Raw genomic sequence first — 22,730 nt, 5'->3', positions numbered from 1 at the left:
GACAGCGGGGGTCGGCGAAGCAAGGCTCGAGCGGAGCGGCGACAAGGGTCGAGGCCAGAGCATGGTGTTGCTCAGCCCGGGTGAATCATGAGCAGCGGGCGTGGGCACGGCTCTCGGTCGTGGTCGGCGGCAAGGAGGGGTAACAAGCGGTGGCGGCCAACCGTGGGGGCTCTGAACGGAGAAGAGGGGCAGCGTTGTGTACGTGCGGCAACGTCGATGTCGTCAGATGCTGGCTCAGTGTAGCAGTCCTGTCGGCAAGGTAGCTCTGGCGGCAGCGGTGGCAGTCCTCCTCCTCCTTTTGCTTCTCTTGCTCCCAGCGAGGTAGCTTCGACTCCCAGCTCTTTTCGCACTCTACTTCCCCCCCCCAGCTCTGTTCATGGCAGCGGCGAAGGGAGAGCCCCTAGGGTTTGGGTTCACGGCATCCACAGTTTTATAGGGAGCATGGTGCGGGTCAGAGGACTCGGGTGCGGCGCAGACATCGAGGATCAACAGGGCAGGCTCGAGGCGCGCGCGGGGACGATGTGGCGACATCACAGTGGTGCGGCGCGCGGAAGCTAGGGTTTTGAGGGTGCGCGGGCGGACTGACAGGGTAGCGCGGGATGTGGCAGGCATCGCGGGGTGGAGCAGAGGCCGTTGGCGGGGTTTGTCGCGGAGCGGGGAGGCGTGTGGCGCTGCGGTGGCGGCCGGCACAGTGCGGAGGCAGGTGGGGAGGAAAGAGATGGGCGCACAGTGGGCGCCGACATGTGGGCCTGTGTTGGCAGCGACTGCAGGAGAGGTTGAAGGGGCAAGGCAGCGTGCTAGGTTGGCGCAGCGATTTGGGCCGGAAACGGGCCGTCCGCGTGCAACGGGTCGGGCTACCGGTGGGTTTAGGAGGGCTAGGTGAGGTGGGTTTGGTAGGGTTTTGGGCTGGTTAGGTTAGGTAGATTAGGCCCTAGGTAGAGTTAGGGTTTAGTTAGGTTTTGTGTTTTACTAGAAAGAACGTGCGGTGTTGCCGCGCTGGGCCATTTTCTGGTACATTTGTTTTGGCACGTCAGATCTTCTTCATCTATTTTACCTGCAGGTGTCTGAATACCCAAGAGTTGGAGACATTGAAGTTTAGCAAAGCAATCAAGAGCATAAATGCGTAATGATGCGTATTGTTATGAGATTTTAGGACCATACAGATATGGTAGGAAATGCTCATATAGTGCCATTCTACCAAACAGATATGTTGCCAGTACTTTCATGCGACCATATCTTGGAGTGTGATCTTGGCCCATGCAAGTAGCCAGATGCGCTCTACATTTATAGCTACAAACTTAATCTAGTCACATTTGTCTCAATAACCAAAAAATCATTCTACCGGTTAGCTTCAACAAATTACCAGGAGGAGGAGGAACCGTTGATAACCACCTGTGCATATTGCATTGACCGTATCTGGTGATGATCTTTCCATTATATGTTTGCAGAGGACCTCAGCATCAGCAAGCACCGTCGGATGCAGAGCTGCAATTACAAAATAGTCAGTCTTTGTTGTTGATAGAAGAAGCAACGTGATGTATACTGCATCTGTGCACCAGTTGGAAGCCTAATCCATGTCTGCACATGGATAAACGCTGGAATGAAAATAAAAAGAATGGCATGAATCATAATACTGAATCAACTAAAGGAAAATGCAGCAATAAATTAGGATTTATAGCCAAAAACTGAACCCAATCAAATTAAACCTTTTACTACTCTACATCTATAGTTGTCTCAAAATTGTCGCCCCTGTATCGGCGGTGGTAGCTGCCGAAACCGCTAGCCTTGGCGCCGCCACCGTGGTCGTGACAGAAAGGGCGCGTGGAGCTTGGATGCTGCCGCGGACGACGCGCAACCGGTCATCGCCGTGGGGAGGGCGCGCTGGAGCTCAGCACGGAACTCGGCCACCACTGCTGCGGGAAGACCGGTGTTCGCGCGCAACTTCAAATCTGATGACCAAGAAATTTTAACTGAACAATCTCTTTGGATTTGAATCTATAATTACTTCCATTTTAGACTGAAAATACATCTACGTATATGGCTTTGTGCACACGGAGCAGACTTGAATTGTTTTGCCAATTAAGTTGCAACAGATATTGTCACACAATGCAGACGTCAGTAAACTTGGTGGTGATTCCTAGCACCTTTTGTTATGTTCTTCTTTGCGTCTTGGATTGCTGTTTTTGAAGCAAACTGAGTATTAAACTATTAGTAAAAGCTTTTAATACATTGTGCTGCAGCTCTAGTGATCTAAGTTAGTGATGACGTAAAGAACAATCTATTTATGTATGGAAAATACCAAACATAGATCATATTTATCCATGGAACAACTATGTACTTTCATCCTTGGACTAACTTCAGTATTCTTATAGTTTTAGCTACCCCCTGATTCATCTTGGAAACAGAATCCATTATAATCAGTGCATTTCTTACTATCACGAGTTCACGACGCTAAGCAGGACAGATAATTACTCAAATCGATTTCATATGCCATACAGAGTTTTTCTTTGCTATCTAATTTTCTTTTGCTTCCACCAACTTAAAAGCAAACACATTTCAAGGAGAGAGCACCAAAGGAGGTGAGAGCCAAACCAATCGCTTCTCTCTAGGTCTCCTATTTGGGCACACGAGTTGAACTTGTTAGCAGAGACAAGTGAAATGGACGAGATGCAGAAGCAGAAATCAACCTTGAACAAATGAATTGGCAGGGGATCATTATAACTTCTTTGCCATTATCTTGAGGAAGAAGAGAGCTGAACACCCAGTAGCTTTGCTTGAACCTGGTGGCACTCGACCTGGATTTTCATGTAGCACATAATCAGTCTCATCGGAACTTGTTTCTATATTTGTCACTGCATACAGTAAATTACAAATAATTCGATTAATACACTTACAATGCAAGGATCATGGGGAGGAGAACCAGTAGCGTCATCTCTCATAATCAATTCATCGAGCACATTTGTGCATCTCCTGTATTGCCATCGATTCAACCTGTGCACCCGCACTCAAGCATCTCCGAGCTTGCAGGCACAGGTGCACGCGTGAGCACCAGGTGCTTGCCCACGGTCAGAGAGCAGAAGGGCAATAGGGCCACCGTTGCTGTCGTGTGGCCGCGTCTCTCCGATGATTGCCGGCTGCCATGGATCCCTCAATCCAATCCAGATTGAAAGGATGAGTGCAAGGGGCTATGGTGATTTTTACTGGATGGGAATTGGGAGTGAAGCGGAAGAGGAAACGTCAAGGACAATTTTTTAGAGCTAGCACTGAGCTCCGTCATGTCACCGGTTAAGCCGCCCGTCCACCCGCGCTAGATGTCCACGGTGAGCTCTGTATCCTGCGAGGTGTGAAGACCTTTTAGTCGAGCAAGTGGAGGGGGCCCCGGTGGGACAGGGAGCGGAGGAACGGCACCAGGAAGGACTCATGGAGCAAGGGCGGGAGGGAGTTGAGGAGGCCGAGCACGCGGTCCGTATCGGCGGTGGCGAGGGTGGGGCGAAGCGGGAGGGAGGACAACAAGAGAGCTAGGCAGGAGGACGCGTACCAATCGAGGAGGAGTAGGGACCTGGCCGGAGAGAGTGGGAGCGCGAGGGGGAGGGCCAGACAACGGGGGGGTGTGAGTGGGAGGAGAGCATGGCGCGAAGGCTGGAGAGGCACGAGCACCTCCGGCCATGACATCGCGGCGGCGCCGGTGGTGGAGGTGAGTGCTGCTCGTGGGTGCCAAGAAGAGGGGACGAGCGGGGTTGCGAGTGTTTGGATCCGCCGCTTAACGGATAGAGAGGCTCGTGCTGACACGATCGAACGGTCGACATCACAAGCTGGGCGAATCCGATGGCTCGTGGGCTAACGGGCGACGTGGACCCGCTACACGCCCGCAGAATCGACCCAGCTTTCGATATTAGAAGATTTGAATGGCCCTTTTAAATAAAACACCACTCAAATTCAAACAAAACCCATCCAAATAAAATTAAACAAGGTAGAGCAATAAATCCAAATAAACTCCAAATGTTTTCACACTAACATATAGTTCCTTGTATTTAAAATAGGTTTTATTTTCTAGGAAAGAAAGGAGATAGCAATTAGTCTTAAATTACCCTAACTATTTGCACACCACGCAAAAAAAAAGTTTTTGGAACCCCATATTTTTGGAGTATTTAACATTCCGTAAAAATTACGGGATGTTACAAAGATATCCCGATTCACCCAGGGGCAGGCAGAAAACAATTTGTATCGGGGGAATCTCTTACGTGGCCAGAGTTGCTACAGATACTACCAACGAGAATGCGTGAGTTACATGAATGGTACATAGAGCAATTTGCAGAGGGAAATGTAATGTTGGCAGCTTGAGTTTAAGATAGCCATTTACATCGAGGACTAGCTGACGTAAGGATCGAATTTATTAGTCTTTGGTTTCTATACCATCAAGACACCATGGACCAGTTCCTTGTCGGTGCATTTCTTATGTAAGTGTTTCCTCTCATTTCTATGCTCTAGCTCTACTATGTCTGTGCTTTCCCATCCCCTCTTTTGTTTTGTATCATGTAGGATGAAGGCGCAGAATGCTGAAGAAAGGGGATTTATAACATCGGCTTCATGGACACAGATGTTATAAACTACAATAGTGTAATAAAATAGCCAAATCGAATTGAGAATAATATATTCAGGGTCTTGGATAGGCAGCATACTTGTACATTCATTCTGTTTCCGTACAACTTCAAGTGAGTCCTTCGACTCTTTTTTCATCACTTCAATTTTATAATAAGTGTATCCAACATTTCATCTATATATGTGTGTCAACAGATTTCACTGGATCTTGTTCTATATCGAGATCGATTGGGTCCGAGTTGTGGTGTTCGACTCTTTGAGGAAATCAATAACAAAATATCAAAATCACATAGACATCCTCCAAAAGGCATGGGCTTGCTTCCTCATAAAACACATATGAGTCACAGACAAGCCGTGTGATCTCAATTTCAAACTTGACTTTCCGGTACGAATACATATCGCACAAAACTGTCATTATTTCTTTAAACACCATGAATATTTCATAACCCATCTATCTATCTATATATATACTAGTGGAGATGCATGTGCCACATGCACATGTTCAAAAAATAATTATTTAAAAATAATTTGATTGCATCAAGACTCCTAAATTTAATTTATTTATTAGTATATCATACTGACCCAATCTAATCTAAAACTGTCGAACCGACAGACTCGTATGAGGTTGCAGACAGTATTTTGGGAAGACTCGAGCCGCCTCTCATATACTGATACAAGAACTTCATTGTAGATTTGCCTCCTTTAGAATCCAAGTGTGGTGCGTAGGAAAACTTCTTTAGCTCCTCATCTCGAGCAGCAACCGCAAATTCTACAAATTTGATTCCATTACTCAACACAGGGTTCGTATGTACTATACCAATTCTATCATTTGCAACAAAAAAATTAATATATATATATATATATATATATATATAAACGAACAAAAATAATAACATAATTAATGGTATTATTGAAATCACCTTTTAGTGCGGATGATTCCCACAGGTCTCCTGCAGCATTGCTTAGGAAGATCGAACTGTGTCGTCAGATGCCACCAAACATCCTAAATGCTTATATGGGTTAAAAATAAATACTCCAGTGGCTTCACGCGTACCCGAGCCCCTTGGCGGACAGCGGCACGCCTACCGCCGCTGCTCCAACCATATCTTCGCCCCCCTGTGCTCTCAGATCGCGCACCAACCACCCTGAAGAAAAAAAACAAACACAACCTTCCCCATCAGCCACTACTGGATCAGGATTGCGGCCAACGGACACTACCGGAAACCGCGAGTTTGCCGTGTGCTTCAAGGTTTGCCGTGTGCTATTCCTTGGACACACGGAGAAAAGCCAATTTGTCGTGCGTAGAAAATAAAACATACGACGAACCAAAAGCACACGGCTAAGCTTCAGTTCGCCGTATGCTCCAGGACCGGCACACGGCGAAGCCACAGTTCGCCGTGTGCTCCAGGACCGGCACACGGCGAAGCCACAGTTCGCCGTGTGCCCCAGCCACGCCACACGGCGAAGCAGGCTCCACGTGCGCCGGCCGGCCGCCGACGTTAATGGCCGTGTGCTGCAGCTCAATGCTGTCAGCCTTCGCCGTGTGCCAGAGACTCGCACACGGCGAACCTAACTCTTTGCCGTGTGTCTCGGGGCAGCACACGGTGACGTGATGGCCCCGTTAACGCGTTCCTAATGGCTCGTGGACGACGCGTCCTTTGCCGTATGCTGGAGTTAGGCACACTGCAAAGGTAAGGGTTTGCCGTGTGCTGGGATTAGGCACACAACAAACATTAGGTTTTGCCGTGTGCTGGCCCTTTTGCACACGGCAAAATAAAAGTAACAGCTCGAACCCAATGAAGTAGCTCATGAATACAAATATTATGGATAAACATTTATAAATTATGTAAATTCGAAATGTGAACTAAAAATTATGAAATTTTTCATGATCTCATGTCATCATATATGGAGTCTCTGGTAAAAATATGGTTGGATTATTCACTTTTTTCACAAACGCTGCTTACAAACTGTTGTTTCTACAGAAAAGATCCATATACTTTTAAAGATTTAAGTTACGTGTGTATGCGTAATGATTTGCAAGTATTAATTTGAGTTCTAAACTTTTTATATGGGCAATACACCACATAAAAGTAGTTCATGTTCAATCATGATAATTTTCTGAATTTGTTTGCCATTTTTTGAATTTTTTAGTACTATTAGAATTAAAGTCAGAATATTCAAATTGAGATATACATGCATAGAAAAATACAAAATTTTGAAATAAGCACTTCTAGTGATATGTTTAGTTAATTTGATAATACTTTGCAATGCACATTTCGTTAAATTTAGTGAAACATGTTTGGAAATCAAATTAGTTGAATTAATGGATGAAAAGAAATAAGGTTTGCCGTGTGCCGTATCCTTGGCACACGGCAAAGTAGTGGTTTGCCGTGTGCCATATCCTTGCCACACGGAAAAGTAGTGGTTTGCCGTGAATTTTTTTTTGCGAAGAATCATTTGAAATTGAAAATAAAAAAAAGGTTGCCGTGTGCCCAGATCTAGGACACATGGTGAACTCTCATTTCGCCGTGTGTTTCCATGTTCGCCGTGTGTCCTAGATCCGACACATGGCGAACTATCGGACACTTAGTCATTTTCGGCCAGTGCCCTCGCTCATTCTCTCACTCGCCCTCACCCCGTCGACATGCCGCTGCCCGACGCCCCCGGCCGCCGAGCACCGCCCCGACGCCCCCGGCCGCGGAGCCTGCCCTGCCGCGACGCCGCCCCATCCCGCCCCGCCACGGCCGGCCCCGACGCGCGGGCACGGAACCTACCCCGCCGCGACGCGGCTACGCCCCGACACCATCCCGGCGCGGCCCCTGCCGAGCTCCGCCCCACCCCGGCGTGGCCCCACATCGCCCTGCCTCCCGCTGCCCTATCCGTCCCGACGTACGCTTGAACGGCAGGCGCTCGGCGCCATCTGTGAGTGCATACTCACCCCTCTCTTTTTTTCATTTAAATTAGAAACCGGTCGAACCCACTGAACCCACTGAAGTAATTAGTATTGAAGTAATTCGTAACCGGTCGAACCCACTGAAATAGCTCCTGAAATATTGAAATTTTGCTTTGCCACAATTAGTAACCAGTCGAACCCACTGTCCCCACTGTGATGTATTGAAGTAATTCGAGTGGCAATATTGAAATTTTCAATTGACACAATTTTGTTCATTAGATTGGAACAAGGAGGAGAGAGGAGGACGGTGAGGAGAAGGAGGCCACGCCGCGCACGCCGTCGAGCCCATAGGTGAGAAGCATAAGCAACCCTTGCTTTTCGTATTATGTTCATAGCTGACGTAACTTAGGTGTCTCCCGTTCGAAAGAGATACGGTACGGAATATGCAAATCTTTGCATATCTACATCCGTATCTGTTTCAAATTGTCCATGTTATTTGGACAGCCCAAGGGTGTGTAGATATGGTTAGTTTTTATGATCTACTCCGATCCATGCTAGAGTTTCGGCATCACCTCCCTGTTGTTCTCTGGATACACAATCTCCTTGACAGGACGTGTATTTGGAGAGCAGCGGGGAGGTGCTGCCTAAATTCTGTCTCGGCTAGGAGTGGATCATGGAAACCAACCATATCTACGCATCCTAGGCGGGATTAGGACCTATCTTCACCTATTAGAGTTTGTTAGACATCGTGTACATGAAATCGATTTTTAAATTTCTCGCTCGTATGTTAAAGGATGGATGACCGTGAGTGGATGTACAAGGGCTGGCAGAGCGACCAAGAGTATATTGAGTTTGCTCTAAAGGTCAATAACTTCTTGAAAAAGGCATTTGATAGAGGACAGAGTAGAATGCCGTGTCCATACAGCAAGTGTCAAAATAGGATACATCAATCACAACTCACAATGGGTAAACACATTATCAGAAATGGTTTGTGGAAAACTATACCCGGTGGATCTGCCATGGTGAAGCCCATCGTGCGAGAGAAGAGGTCGTCAGACAACGCATCGATGATTATGATGCTGATTCCGGTTGCGCAGACATGTTAGCTGACTTTCATGAAGCACACTTCGAAGAAGGACCTAGAGAGAAACCGCCAGAGCCTACGGTAAAGCAGTATTATGACATGTTGTCTGCGGCACAGAAACCACTTCACCAGCATACCAATGTTTCTCAATTCGATGCTATTGCATGCGTACTGGCCTTAAAGTCTGTGTGGCATTAGTCGGGATGGTTTCGACAAAATGTTGAAGGTTTTTGGTAGTATGCTTCCGGAAGGACACATTCATCCAAAGAGCATGTACGAGGCACAAAAACTTCTTCGTAGTGTTAAGATGCCATATGAGAAGATACATGCTTGTCCGAAGGGATGCATGTTGTTTAGGAAAGAACATGCAGACACAAACTACTATACAAAATGTAAATCATCTCGTTGGCTGGAGGTAGACTCTGGTGATGGTCAAAAGAAACAGCTCAAAATCCCTGTGAAAATCGTATGGTACCTTCCATTCATACTGAGAATCCAACGTCTGTTCATGACTGAGGAGTCAGCACAACAGATGAGATGGCACAAAAACAGCAAACGCTACCGTCTTGAGAAGATGATGCATCCATCCGATGGTGAAGCATGGAAACATTTGATAGGCGTCACACAATGGAAGCTCTGGAGGCTCAAAATGTACATGTTGTGTTGGCAACAGATGGATTCAATCCTTATGGAATGACGGCTGCCCAGTACAGTTGTTGGCCCGTGTTTGTTATCCCCCTCAACCTCCCCCCTGGAGTTATCTTTCAACGGCAGAACATATTCTTATCGTTGATAATTCCTGAATATCTGGGGGATAATATGAGTGTGTATATGGAGCCTCTTATTGATGATTTGCTCCATGCTTAGGGGGAAGGTGTATGGACATATGACCTAGCTACAAAGACAAACTTCAAAATGCGAGTGTGGTACATGTACTCCCGGCATGACTTGCCAGCGTATGCGATATTCTGCGGCTGGTATGCAAGGCAGCTATAAGGTTCATCTAGTTGGCGAAGGGTGGCAAGTATTCTTCGTTCGACAAGCACCGACAATTCCTCCCTATTGACCATCCATTCCAACGTGACATCAAGAACTTTACGAAAGGTGTCGTGGTTGATGACCCTCCACCGCAGATGATGTCAGGTGCCGCGGTCCGTGAGTGGTTACAATCACTGAGGGTTAAAGAAGATGGTGGTTTTGTGGGTTATGGCGAAGAACATGCCTGGACTCAGAAGTCGGGCCTGTGGAGGATCCCCTACATGGATGATCTTCTTCTTCCTCATAACATTGATATGATGCACTCGGAAAAGAATATTGCTGAGGAACTCTGGGGTACAATCATGGACATTCTTGATAAAACAAAGGACAACATTAAGGCCCGAGTGGATCAAGCTAGTTTATGTGATAGACCAAAATTGAATATTCTGCCACCCAAAAATGGTAGAAATGGAAAAGTCCTCCAGCTGAATTCGTCCTAAAGAAGCACCAAAGGAAAGAAGTACTAGAATGGTTCCAAACTTTAATGTTCCTCGATGGGTATGTAGCGAATCTAAGAAGAGGGGTGAACTTATCTACTATGCGAATCAATGGGCTGAAGAGTCATGACTACCACATATGGATTGAGCGACTTCTTCCGGTGATGGTTCGAGGCTATCTCCCTGACCATGTCTGGCAAGTGCTCGCAGAGTTAAGCAATTTCTTCCGCCAGCTATGTGCTAAGGAGTTGTCTCAGACTATGGTTGAACAAATGGAAAAATTGGCCCCTGTGTTGCTTTGTAAGTTGGAGAAAATCTTTCCACCCGGCTTCTTCAATCCGATGCAGCATATGATTTTTCACCTCCCGTATGAGGCACGGATAGGGGGGCCTGTTCAGGACCGTTGGTGCTACTCGATTGAGAGACAACAAAATATCCTTCGAACTAAATGCAAAAATAAATGCAAAATAGAAGCTTCCATTGCAGAAGCATACATTCCGGATGAGGTCTTCAACTACACAACAAAATACTATGGTAAAACCCTTCCAAGCGTGCACAATCCACCCACTCGTTACGATGAAGGTGAAAATGAAATGAACCTCAGCCTCTTCAAAGGGCAACTTGGAAGTGCAAGTGGTACGACTCCTAAGGCCTTGCTCAATAAAGAGTTGCGCACTATCATGATGTATGTGTTGACCAACCTAGTGGAAGTCGAGCCGTACATACAATAAGTTCTCAACAAACTATTTCCTCGAGTATTAACTATTCTGAATCCAACCCCCTTTACCTCTCGTTTATATAGGGAATTTACTCAACAATTCTGGCGTCGCCGAAGAGTTCGAACCTCGCAGGAAGTTGACACCCTTCTTAAGTCTGGTGCGGGACAAAGAGCCCCCGATTTCATTTCTTGGTTCAAGCACAAGGTATAACAAACCCTCATGCTTGTTAGACATTTGAAGTTCTTTGTCCGTGCGAATAGTATAACAAACCATCATGCTTCTACCTGCAGGCCCAAAATGATGCGTCTATGTGTCTCGAGTTGAGACAAGTTGCCAATGGTTATGCCTATAGGGTCTTGTCATACTCCGATTATGATGTCAATGGATATCGCTTTCACACAAAAAGCCACGAGCAGAGTCGGCCCAATCGAAGAACCACAAATTCCAAAGTTTGTACGACAGCCCTTCATGGGGTCGAGTATTATGGCATAATTGAAGAAATCTATGGACTCACATTTCATGGTTGCAAATCTCTTAAGCCTGTCATATTCAAATGCCATTGGTTTGATCCTAACGAAGTGCGATGGACCCCTCATCTCGGCCTAGTCAAAATTCGCCAGTCATCAGTGTATCTAGGAGACGATGTCTATATTGTGGCTCAACAAGCCACGCAAGTTTATTATCTCTCATATCCGTCCAAAACCGACGATCGCCTTACGGGTTGGGACGTTGTGTACAAGGTATCACCACACGGTAAAGTACCTATTCCAAATAATGAGGATTACAACATAGACTCAAACACATATGACGGGGAGTTCTTTAAAGAATATGGGCTTGAAGGGCATTTTGAGATAGACTTAACCGGAGTGATCGAAATGGAAGTACACGATGATGAAATGGTTGATGACGAGGACGCTGGTGAGGAGGTTCGTAACGCGAAGGACCTAGAATTACTTGAGCGATTACAATTAGGCGATGATAATGAGGATGAAATTCCACCTTTGGAGCATGGGCTTGAACTTCTCGACTTGCGTGATAGTGATGATGAGACATATGATCCAACTAATCCCGATGAAGATGATTATTTCTAATACATGTATGATCCATACTAATTGATTTATTAATGTTACTATCTAATTATGTCGCATTTATTTTCTTTTTCTTTATAACAATATTTTGTTTATATGTGCTGATTGGTTTACTATTTTTAATTGCAGGTGATTGAAGAAATATGTCGGGCGGCGGCCTTGAACGATCGGTCGCCTCATTGTACAGAAGAATCATGCCACACTCGGATGCTCGTGAGGGCTCCGATAGGAGTTTCGGGTTGGGGCGAGGCAAGGGTTGAGGGAAGGGTGGACCCAAGAGGGGTCGAGGGAAGGGTGGAGGCAGGAGGCGTCGAGAGCCTTCGCCTGTACCACCGTCTCAGGAGGAGGAGGAGGAGGAGGTGGAGCCTGCCCAGGAGCAGGAGCAGGAGGAGGAGGAATGGTAGGCGGACGCGCAGGAGGAGGGGGGAGTCGTCTAGTGCTGAGGAGGAGGACACGGCCGGGGATACCTCTACGCCGGCTGTCTGGTGGCGAGGTCCCTCGCGACTCCCAGATAGGCCGATACCTGTTGTCTTACGCCCGCTGATTCGACCGTGTGGGGATATGTAAGTAATTGTACATGTTATTACTACTTTTTCATTTCCTAACTCGAAAGTCAGGGTACAAACTAATATTTTGTCTTAATCACTTTTGCAAGAGTTGGACCATCCTCAGTGGAGGTGCTCACAGACTCAAGGTGAACAGCATCCTGGGTCTTTTGTGCAGGGAACACTTCCCAGGCCTGGTCCACTATCAAGGAAGGTACGAGCTGGCCTGGACGTGGGACCACTATATCACCGCCAACAACGATCAGTTGGATCGGAGCGGCAGAGCCTTTGAGAACAAGGCGGAGTGGTTAAAGGGCGAGCTCTGGGTAAGTTTTCCCCGCCAAAAAATGGTGAATACATCACATTCATTCAACATTTTTTCAATGATGACATGATCCATCGTCTTTATATGCAGGATTTTTACAGGTGTGATGAGGGATACGAGGAGCGGACAGCGATTGTGGCTCACAATCGATGCGTTAAACTCGTGAAGGACATGCATTATGAGGCGCAAGTCCAATGCATCATCAACTTTTGTGCACTTTTCCTAAAGCAGAAGATCGGGAAGCCTGAGGTGAGAGAGTTGAAGCTGACCCGAAAGCAATACTTACAGGTAAGTTTAAATGTATTATAAGATTAAATACATCATTACTTACAGGTAAGTTTAAATTTATTATAAGATTAAATACATCATTAAATGTCTCTCTTCTTACATGTCATGCATTTGATCACGTGTAGGTTCCTGCGTGGTGGTGTCGTAATGATACCGTGTACTGGGAGCGCATAGTGGACAAGTGGTTTGACCCGAAGTGGCAGGAGAAGCACGACGTTGGCCGTCAGCGGCGATTGCTGATGCCAGGTCCAGCGCACCATCAAGGCAGCCTCAACAACAACGAGTACAGGGCTAGATGGGTACACACTACACAGACTCATTTCTCTAATCTAACATTCAATTCAACATAATTTGTAATCAACTTCTTCCTTTTTCGCAGTCGTCCCCACATGAAGGCCAGGAGTGCACCCCGTTCGTGGGATGGGCTCTGGCCCACAAGGGCAAGGCGACATCCAACGTCACCTACAACCCTGACGACCCGCCCTCGGCATACAGCAATCCATCCGTCCACAGTCGTATCCAGGCGTACACAGAGATGGGAAGACAGGTCCATGGGTCAGACAGGGATCCAAGGACCCATCCCCTTGATGGTGAAATCATTATGAGGGTGGGAGGAGGCAAGAAGCATGGGTGCTACTATATTGGCGACGGCCTTGTAGACACGGCCAGCACTCCCACACTCTCCCAGATTCGAGCGAGGAGCACGGCCAATAGCCCGGCCATATGCCCACGGCTGTTCGCGTCGCAGCTCCAAGTGCAGGAACTTCAGGTTATTTCTTATTTATTCATAGTTCGTTCACTTTGTACATATGTTTTCTTTGCATTGTAACATTGTCATGAAATATTGTAGGCCCAAATGCAAGCGCAACAAGAGGTGTACGAGGCGGCGCTGGCTGAAGAGAGGAGGATACGGCAAGAGAACAAGGCGATGCAGGCGCAGGAAATGGCCTAGATGTACAACTACATTCGAGGTCTTTCTATCCAAATGGGTAATCCCATCCCAACCATGCAATTCCCTGTGGCTCCTTCTCCTACTACTCCTCCGGTGAGTATCTTGAAAACCCTTTAGTTTCTTTTCAAGTATTAGATACTTAAAGAACTTTAGACTTAGAGATTGTGACTTACATTACTCACTGTTGACGCTTTTCTAGTCAACACACCGATGCGCTAGCAAGCGTTGATCACAAATTATTGTCACCAGCGGGCTTCAGACAGGACCGGTCAGACCGCTCCCTCCAACCAGTTAGACCGGTTAGAAGCACAAACTCGCGAAAACCTAAAACCTCAAGCTCGGGAGGGACCCCGTCGGAGCTCGAAGATCTAGGGTTGTCTTGAGGTCGGCAGGCCACTCAAGATGCCCTTGAACGCCGTAGAGACGAGGAAAGAACAGCAATGGGGTTGGAAAAGCTAGGGTTTGAGAGATTGAGTAAAGAGAGTAATTTTTGGTTCGATTGTGGTTAGAAAACCCTCAATCGGCCGCAGTCTTTATATTTATAGGCCGGGGAGGACGTACCCCTTCCAAATCGGGATACAATAGGTCTCTTAACACGAAACCCTAACCCTACTCGAATTACAGGCCCAGACCAGTCTGACCGGTCAGCCTTGGGTATTGCCATTTTTGGCCTCCAACATATGCCCCCCTGCCTTTTTGGTGAGCTATGCAAGCCAAAAAAGCAAGTACCTAAACATGCTCTAAGAATACAGAATTACAAATCCAGCACTGGCCCAAAAATAATGCTAAGGGCGATATCCAAATATCGGTCGTCTTCATCTTCAAGCGTTTTGCCAAACACTTGGGTAATATTTCTTCAAGTATCTTCCATTCAGCGCTCTGGGTAGACGTTCTCCTTGCAACGTCTTCACCATATAAGAATTCCCGAAGATAACCTTGACAATCTTGTATGGACCTTCCCAAGCCGGCGACCACTTGCCAAACTTATTGCTCTTTGTCCCAAGAGGCAAAATTGTCTTCCAAACCAGCTCACCAACTTGAAAAGATTTAGGTCTTACCTTCTTATTGTAAGCCCTAGCCACCCGAAGCTTGTCCTTCTCAATTTCTTTTAAAGCTTGCAACCGCTTGTCGCTTACTTCATCAATATTATCCATCATCAAGTCATGATAATCAACAGCGGAAAGGTCATTTTGTTTAGCCAATCTATAAGCGTCCAGATTTACCTCAACGGGCAAAACTGCCTCTTGACCATAAACAAGCTCAAAAGGAGTAACTTTAATAGCACCATGTCTAGATATGCGATGCACCCATAATGCTTTGGATAGAACCTCATGCCACCTCCTATAATTTTCTTCTATCTTCTTCTTGATGAGCTTTATCAAGCTCTTGTTACTAGACTCGGCCTGACCATTGGCCTGAGCATAATATGGAGATGAATTGAGTATCTTAATTTTATAAGACTCAGCAAATTCTCGTACCTCCTTTGTCGGTGTTTACCGCCAAGCCTGCTCAAGGATACCCTTAGCAGTAGGGTTTGTAGGTAGGGATCGACGGCTCTGGAACTCGATGGTGCAAGGAACACAAGGATTTAGACAGGTTCGGGCCACGAGTTGCGTAATACCCTACGTCCTGTGTGGTGGTTTGTATTGCCTTAGGTGTAGATGATTGTTTTGAGGGGTCCCTGCCCGCCCTTATATATCCGGGGGGACAGGATTACATGGAAAGTCCTAGCCGAGTACAGTTGGAGTCCTACTACAACACAATCGGGTAGTTTTCTTTTTACTGCAGCTAGTTCTATGCCTATTCGGGTAGTTACAAAAAGAGGTAAGGTACATCCATGAGCTATCCCTTACTCTAGAACATTCTATGCCTATGAGCAGTCCCGCTATCCCGGGTCTGACAAGCCCCCGAGCTCTTCGTAGCCGAGTCCTACAGGCGTCGAGTACTTGACTGGGCATCTTCGAGTAGTCAGAACATCCTTCTGGTTGCTTCTGACTCTTCCTTCAGATACGTCGAGTAGTCCTTCAAGTACTTCTATTTGCTTCGAGGCTGTGAGGTGCTCAAGCTCCTGAAATCTTGATCATATATGGTGTGCGAAGTACTCGTGCTCCAAATGGAGTAGCTCCCGAGCCTTAGGTTGAATTGTAGAATCAGGCTGAGGATCACTTCAGTCTTTTCCTCCTTCTTTATTTTTCAAAAAAATTGAAAAATAAATCTCTGATACATATATTCCGCAGCTCCCGAGTCTTGAATTTAAATCCCTCCATTTAGATTTAAGAATCAATGTAAACTCGTGGCAAGAACTGAAAACTTCTCTGAGAAGGAAAGTGTCCGTTGGCATCCCAAATATTCACAAAATTGCCCTGAAGACCGTATAAAGCCGGTTGAAAACTTCCAAGGGTTTTACCCCTTGAACTCCTGGCTGCCGTCAAACATAGATTTCGCATTTGCCTCTTCTCAGTCAAAATCTAAAAGCCCCTCTCGGAGCCCCCAAGCCAAAACTCGTGACTTTGAGATGGCTCCCAAGAAGAACAAATCCAAAGTTGAGGAGGGAACTGTCGCCAATATGTCCATAGGTTGGCGTAAAAGCAAGATGTCTGAATCACTGGTCCGAGAGTTAGAGAATATGGGTCTCCTCCAAGAACCAGGCGTAAGCCAATGGCGCGCTGGTGAAGGAGAAGATTACCCCATGGAAGGTACTCTTGAGATTATTATGTTTTGTGATTTTGTAGAATGTGGTCTCACTCTTCCCGTGTCAGAATTTTTCTATAGACTTCTTCAGTTTTGGGGAGTTCAGTTACACCATCTCACTCCCCAATCCATCTTGCATCTTTCAATTTTCACTCATTTCTGTGAGGCATTCCTTGGACTTCTCCCCCATTTCCATCTTTTCCAACATTTCTTCTTCCTTGTTCCAATCCCTAATGCCACCAATCCCGCCGTCATCGGGGGATGTGAATTAGTACTCCGCCCAGAGAACTGAGGTGAGTACTTGACTTATGATCCGGCGGATCAAGGAGCCGAATGGAAGAAATTCTGGTTCCATGTTGGGAACTTTGAATCCCCATTTCTAGAAAGGACTGCTGGTGCCCCCCCAAGTCCAGGAGAGCTGGTTGAGTAAAGGTCCGATGGCAAGCAAGTTGAAGCCATTCTTCGTGCGATTGCCATTATTAAGAAAAAAGGAGTCACTGGAGATCATGTGGTCTTCTCGTTTATCAGTCGCCGGACGCAGCCTCTCTAGCTGTGAAAGAATCCTGCCTTTAGATATGAAGGTACGCAGGATCCCACTAGGATGTCCTCAGAACCATTGGCTCAATCTGAAGTGATAAAGAGATGCTGCAAAGAACTCGATAACTTCGACAAGTCTTTGACGCTTCCAACACTCTTCTCGGCACAAAATCCTCCCGAGAATGCCTGGGTATGTGCTTTGGATACCATGTCGAGTACTTGTAGTTAACCATTTTTGATCTTCTGTCTAAGTATTGGCTTCTTTCTGCAGAAGAATTATAAATCCTGGTATTGTATGCCTCTGACTTCCACGAATGCTGATTCTGATGACAGCAAGAAATGGAAGGTGGCTTTTGGATCAATGTTGCAGAGGAAAGTTCCTCGTCTCAATGCCGGCCAGTAAGTATATAACCTTTTGTTGATTGTATCCCGTTTGCCTCAGCTTTCTTATTCAGAATCTTTGCTTGGCTAGGGTCCAACATCTTTCGGCGCATGAAAAAGATCAAGTCCAAGACATCCGCAACTGGGTGTCGAGTGGTTCGGAAGAAGCTAGTCGATCAGCCCCCAATTCTCCTGTAATCGGGTTGATCGAGAACCCAACTGCCAGTTGCCCGAGTGTAGACACAGGTGAGAAACCAAGCGAGCCAAGCCCTGAAACATCTGATACTCTTGCGGCTGCTGAGGGAGCTTCCAAAGCTGGTGGATCTAGGAGTAGTGGAGCAGAAGGGTCAAAAGGTCTTGCCGTTCGACTGGTACCATTCCAGTATATGCCTCAGTCAGCCCAAGAGGAGCTGGGAAAGGAATTGTTTGATGATACGCTGTTGTCTCTAGACAACATGAAGAAACTTGCAGATTGTATGCAGTGGAGCGTTAAATTCACCAAGGTGAGTCTTCTGCCACTATTTGTCTTTATCGAGTAGTTGTTGATATCTGACCAGATTCGCCTTGTATGTCTCAGGATGTAGCCAATCGATCTTTCTTAAAGTCTCATGCTCTGTATAAGACTGTGGACAACAGAAAGGTCTTGGAGGATCAGAGAGCCATGATTGCCAAATGTCTTTATGAGTCCCTAGCGGCTCATAATAAGCTCTATGAAGCAAATCAACAGCATCATCTGGAGATTTGTAACATGAAGCTCCAGATCAAAAATCTTGAAGAAGAAAAATCAAGGCTGCAGGAAGAAAATTCCAAGCTTCAACAACAAGTGCAGGCTGCCCAAGTTTGTAAGTCCTCGATCTTTTTTCCTTGATTTTGCTTGGTCAATAATAATTACTGAAAAACCTTTCCATCAGGTTCTCCAGAAGAACATACTCGACTGGTTGCAACAGCTCAAGCTCTTGTGGATGTGGTCGATGAAGTAGGGTCGTCAAATAGCAAATCCTTGGTAGAGCGCTTGGAAGAAGCGCCCCAGAAGATTTTTGATGTCTTGACGGCTACTTCCAATAATTATCTAACCCACATGATAGGAGTTGTCAAGTCGTACTTGCCTTAGTTTAATCTGGCTCCGATAGCTAAAGGAATAGCTCCCAATTGCTCTGATGAGAAATTCCGAGAGTATTGTAAGTAATCAGAAGTGATTGCGGAGGAAATTATGAAGAACATGGCAGAGTAGACTGCTTGTAACAACTCTTATAATCTTCAGTGAGCTCTTATTGTTGTTCATAGCTTGTATCCTGTTGGTGTGTCTTCAGAAGCATAATCTGATACCGTAGGATAAGTGTGAACTAGTCGACCAATCGAGTAGAATAACCGCATGGAGTAATCCTTAAAGTTAATCAGTTAGGATGAGTCCCGTTGGACTATCCAAATAAAAAAACTTGTAAATATACCCATAAACTACTCGATCAAGCGAGTAGTGTGTCCTTACCGAGGACTGGAGTAATCCGTAAGACAAAACTGTTAGGTACGAACCCGGTCGGGTTGCCCAAGACATAAATGTCATAGGGATATCCAAGGCTTACTCGAGCAAGGCGAGTAAGGTGTCCTTTAATCAAGGACTGGAGTAATCCTTAAGGCAAAACTGTTAGGTACGAACCCTGTCGGGTTGTCCAAGACGTAAATGCTAGAAAGATATCCAAAACTTACTCGAATGAGGCGAGTAAGGTGTCTAACTTGTAGACTGGAGTAACTACTAAGATTGACCTATTAGGGAGAACCCCGTCGGGTTGCCCAAGATGGACAAAATGTAGTAGTATCCATAATGTACTCGAGCGAGCGAGTAGTTTTGCATTGACATCAATGCTGGAGTTCCTCATAGTTGACCTGTTAGGATGAACTCCGTCGATTTATCCAAGATGGACAACTAGTAAAGGTATCCACTCACCTTCTCGAGCTAGGCGAGTAGGTTGTGCCCTTTAAGGGAAAGGATGCGGCTTGTGTAGTTGTTCTGATGAAAAACTGTGTAAGCTTGTCCCGAACTGGTGATGCTGTCAGATTTCCTTTAATGTAGTCGATATGTCGATAGGGATCCTCACTTTATTAAAGAAAATCAACTGACACCACTAGTCTGCTTGGATCAAGGAAAAAACTTGCACAAGTGCTCAATGTTCCAGGAATTCGGTACCTCATTGCCATCTGCATCAGTGATTCTGTATGAACCTGGTCTTGTAATCTTAGTTACGATGAAGGAACCTTCCCATCTGGAATTTAACTTGTGCAATCCTGTCTCGTCCTGAATCCGGTGAAGTACTAGATCTCCAATGTTGAAGCATCTTTGCTGGACGTTGCGATCGTGATAGCATCTGACTCCTTGAAGATATCTAGCCGATTGAGTTAAGGCGTTGACTCTGGCCTCTTCGACTGACTCTAACTCAAGTTGTCGAGCTTCATCTACTTCTCCTTCTTGATAGGCTTCTACTCTTGGAGATTTCCACATGATATCAGCGGGTAGTATAGCCTCTGACCCATAGGTAAGAAAGAAAGGAGATTGTCCAGTTGCATTGCTAGGCTGAGTTCGCAGCCCCCAGACTACATGAGGTAGTTCTTGAATCCACTTGCCATCTTTCTTGGTGTTGGCGTCGTAGAGTCTTTTCTTCAAGCCGTCGAGTACTAAGCCATTGATGCGCTCAACTTGACCATTTGCCCGAGGGTGAGCCACAGAAGCATATTTGACCTCGATGCAGGAATTGTCACAGAAATCCCAAAAAGATTGTGACGTGAAGTTGGAGCCAAGATCTGTAATGATGGTGTGAGGAAAACCAAACCGATGGATAATGTCAGAGATGAAGTCCACTGCTCTATCTAATGAGATCTTGACAATGGGCTTGTACTCGATCCACTTGGTGAACTTGTCGACTGCTACCAGCACATGATTGAATCCTCCTGGAGCGACGGTTAATGGTCCGATCATGTCCAAACTCCAACAGGCGAACGGCCATGATGGAGGGATTGTTATCAAGTTGTGTGCTAGGACGTGAGTCTTCTTGCTAAAGAATTGGCAACCAGGGCACCGTCGGACCAGGTCTTCTACGTCCGAGATAGCTGTTGGCCAGAAGAATCCTGACCTATACGCCTTGCCGACTAATGTCCTTGATGCAGCATGATTGCCGCAAACTCCTTCGTGTATTTCTCGGAGGATGTCTTTGCCTTCTTCAAGGGTAACACACTTCATGAGGATGCCTGAAGCAGAACGCTTGTATAGGTTGTCGCCGACGAGGACGAAACCCTTGTTGCGCCTGGTGATGCGGGCAGCTTCAGCGCTTTTAGGATCAACGTGTGGTGGAAGCTTGAATTCCTTGGTGAAATCAATAAACTGAGTTCACCAATCTTCATCAATCATTAGCACTTCTCTGACTGTGGCCGGGGCCTCCGGGTCAGTGGCTTGTTGGCTTTGTTCCTTGACTGATGGGTGGTGAAGTTCATGGACAAAAACTCCTGGTGGAACAGCTGCTCGAGTGGACCCAAATTTGGAGAGGACATCAGCTCCCACGTTGTTGTTACGATCGACGTGGTGAATTTCCAATCCTGAGAACTTGTTTTCGACCTTTTTGATTTCTGCAACGTATGCATCCATTATATCCTTGTTGACATCCCATTCTTTATTGACTTATTGAACGACGAGTAGAGAATCGCAGTAGACGAGTAGTCGCTTGATGCCGAGAGATACTGCTAGTCAGAGGCCGTGTAGCAATGCCTCATATTCAGCTTCATTGTTGGAGACCTTGAACAAGATTTGGAACACATACTTCAATTGTTCTCCCTTGGGGGAGATGAACAAAACTCCTACGCCGCCTCCATCGATCTTGAGTGAGCCGTCGAAGTACATCACCCAATGCACTGGAATGTTCTGGGGTGCTGGAATTTGGTTTTCCCACCATTCAGCCAAGAAGTCGACTAATGCCTGTGACTTGATTGTTGTTCTTGGCTTGAAGTTGATTTCTAAAGCTCCAAGTTCAACTGCCCACTTTGAGATTCGTCCAGTGGCATCCCGATTGTGGAGTATATCCCCCAATGGAAAGTCAGTTATGACTGAGATCTTGTATTTGTCGAAGTAATGCCGGAGCTTTCTGGAGGTGATTAGAATTCCATACAGAAGTTTCTGAATTGATGGGTATCTAACCTTTGATTCAGAGAGTACTTCGCTGATGAAGTAGACTGGTCTCTGAACACCGTAAGCGTGGCCTTCCTCCAAGCGTTCGACTACTATCGCTGTACTGACTACATGGGTAGTCGCAGCGATGTAGAGGAGTAATTCCTCACCGGGTAGTGGAGCTGTTAGAATCGGCGGTGACTGGAGATGTTGCTTGAGATTCTCGAGTGCTTCTGCGGCTTTTGTAGTCCACTCGAATTTATCTTGTCGCTTTAGGAGTTTGAAGAAGGGTAATCCCTGTTCGCCAAGCCTGGACAAGAATCGATTTAAGGCTGCCATGCAGCCTGTAAGCTTCTGGATGTCCTTGATGGTAGTTGGGGCATCCATGGACATGATGGCATTGATCTTCTCTGGATTAGCCTCAATTCCTCGGTTACTGATGATGAATCCGAGTAGTTTTCCAGAGGGTACACCGAAGACGCACTTTGTTGGGTTGAGCTTCCAGCAGAATTTTCGGAGGCTGTTGAAGGTCTCTTCCAGGTTAGTAATGAATTGATCCTGGGTCTTCGTTTTGACAATGACGTCGTCAACATAAGCTTCCAAATTGCGATGTAGCTGGTCAGAGAAGCATAGCTATATCACGCGCTGGTAAGTAGCGCCAGCGTTCTTCAACCCGAAGGACATGGTCTTGTAGGCGTATGCCCCATAAGGGGTGATGAAGGCCGTCTTGATTTGGCCTTCTTCTTTTAGGGCGATCTGATGATACCCTGAGTAGCAGTCGAGGAAGAATAATAGGACACATCCTGCTGTCGAGTTGATTACTTTATCAATATGTGGTAGCCCGAAAGGATCCTTCGGGCAATGCTTGTTTAGATCAGTGTAGTCGATGCACATCCTCCACTCGTTGTTGTTCTTCTTCTGGATGAGCACAGGGTTGGCCAACCAATCAGGGTGGTAGACTTCCTTGATGAACCCAGTTGTGTGTAGTTTTGCCAGCTCTTTCTTG

General features: G+C 46.3%; 1 long non-coding RNA gene across 2 annotated transcripts; it reads right to left on the bottom strand.

Moving 5' to 3' along the window:
* Positions 1-1,094: 1,094 nt before the first annotated feature.
* LOC120645256 lies at positions 1,095-3,723 on the bottom strand. Of its 2 annotated transcripts, XR_005664195.1 has the most exons (3): positions 2,895-3,723; positions 2,688-2,795; positions 1,095-1,949 (listed from the first exon to the last, which is right to left on the bottom strand). It is a non-coding gene; the product is annotated as an uncharacterized LOC120645256 (long non-coding RNA). The 2 variants fall into 2 exon arrangements; XR_005664194.1 differs by having other exon boundaries at positions 1,095-2,795.
* Between the last annotated feature and the right edge of the window lie 19,007 nt (positions 3,724-22,730).

The sequence above is a fragment of the Panicum virgatum genome, chromosome 8K (genome assembly GCF_016808335.1).
Source record: "Panicum virgatum strain AP13 chromosome 8K, P.virgatum_v5, whole genome shotgun sequence".
Lineage (NCBI taxonomy): Eukaryota > Viridiplantae > Streptophyta > Magnoliopsida > Poales > Poaceae > Panicum > Panicum virgatum.
The sequence above is the reverse complement of the archived record's forward strand: the minus strand, read 5'-3'. Positions and strand labels throughout refer to the sequence as shown.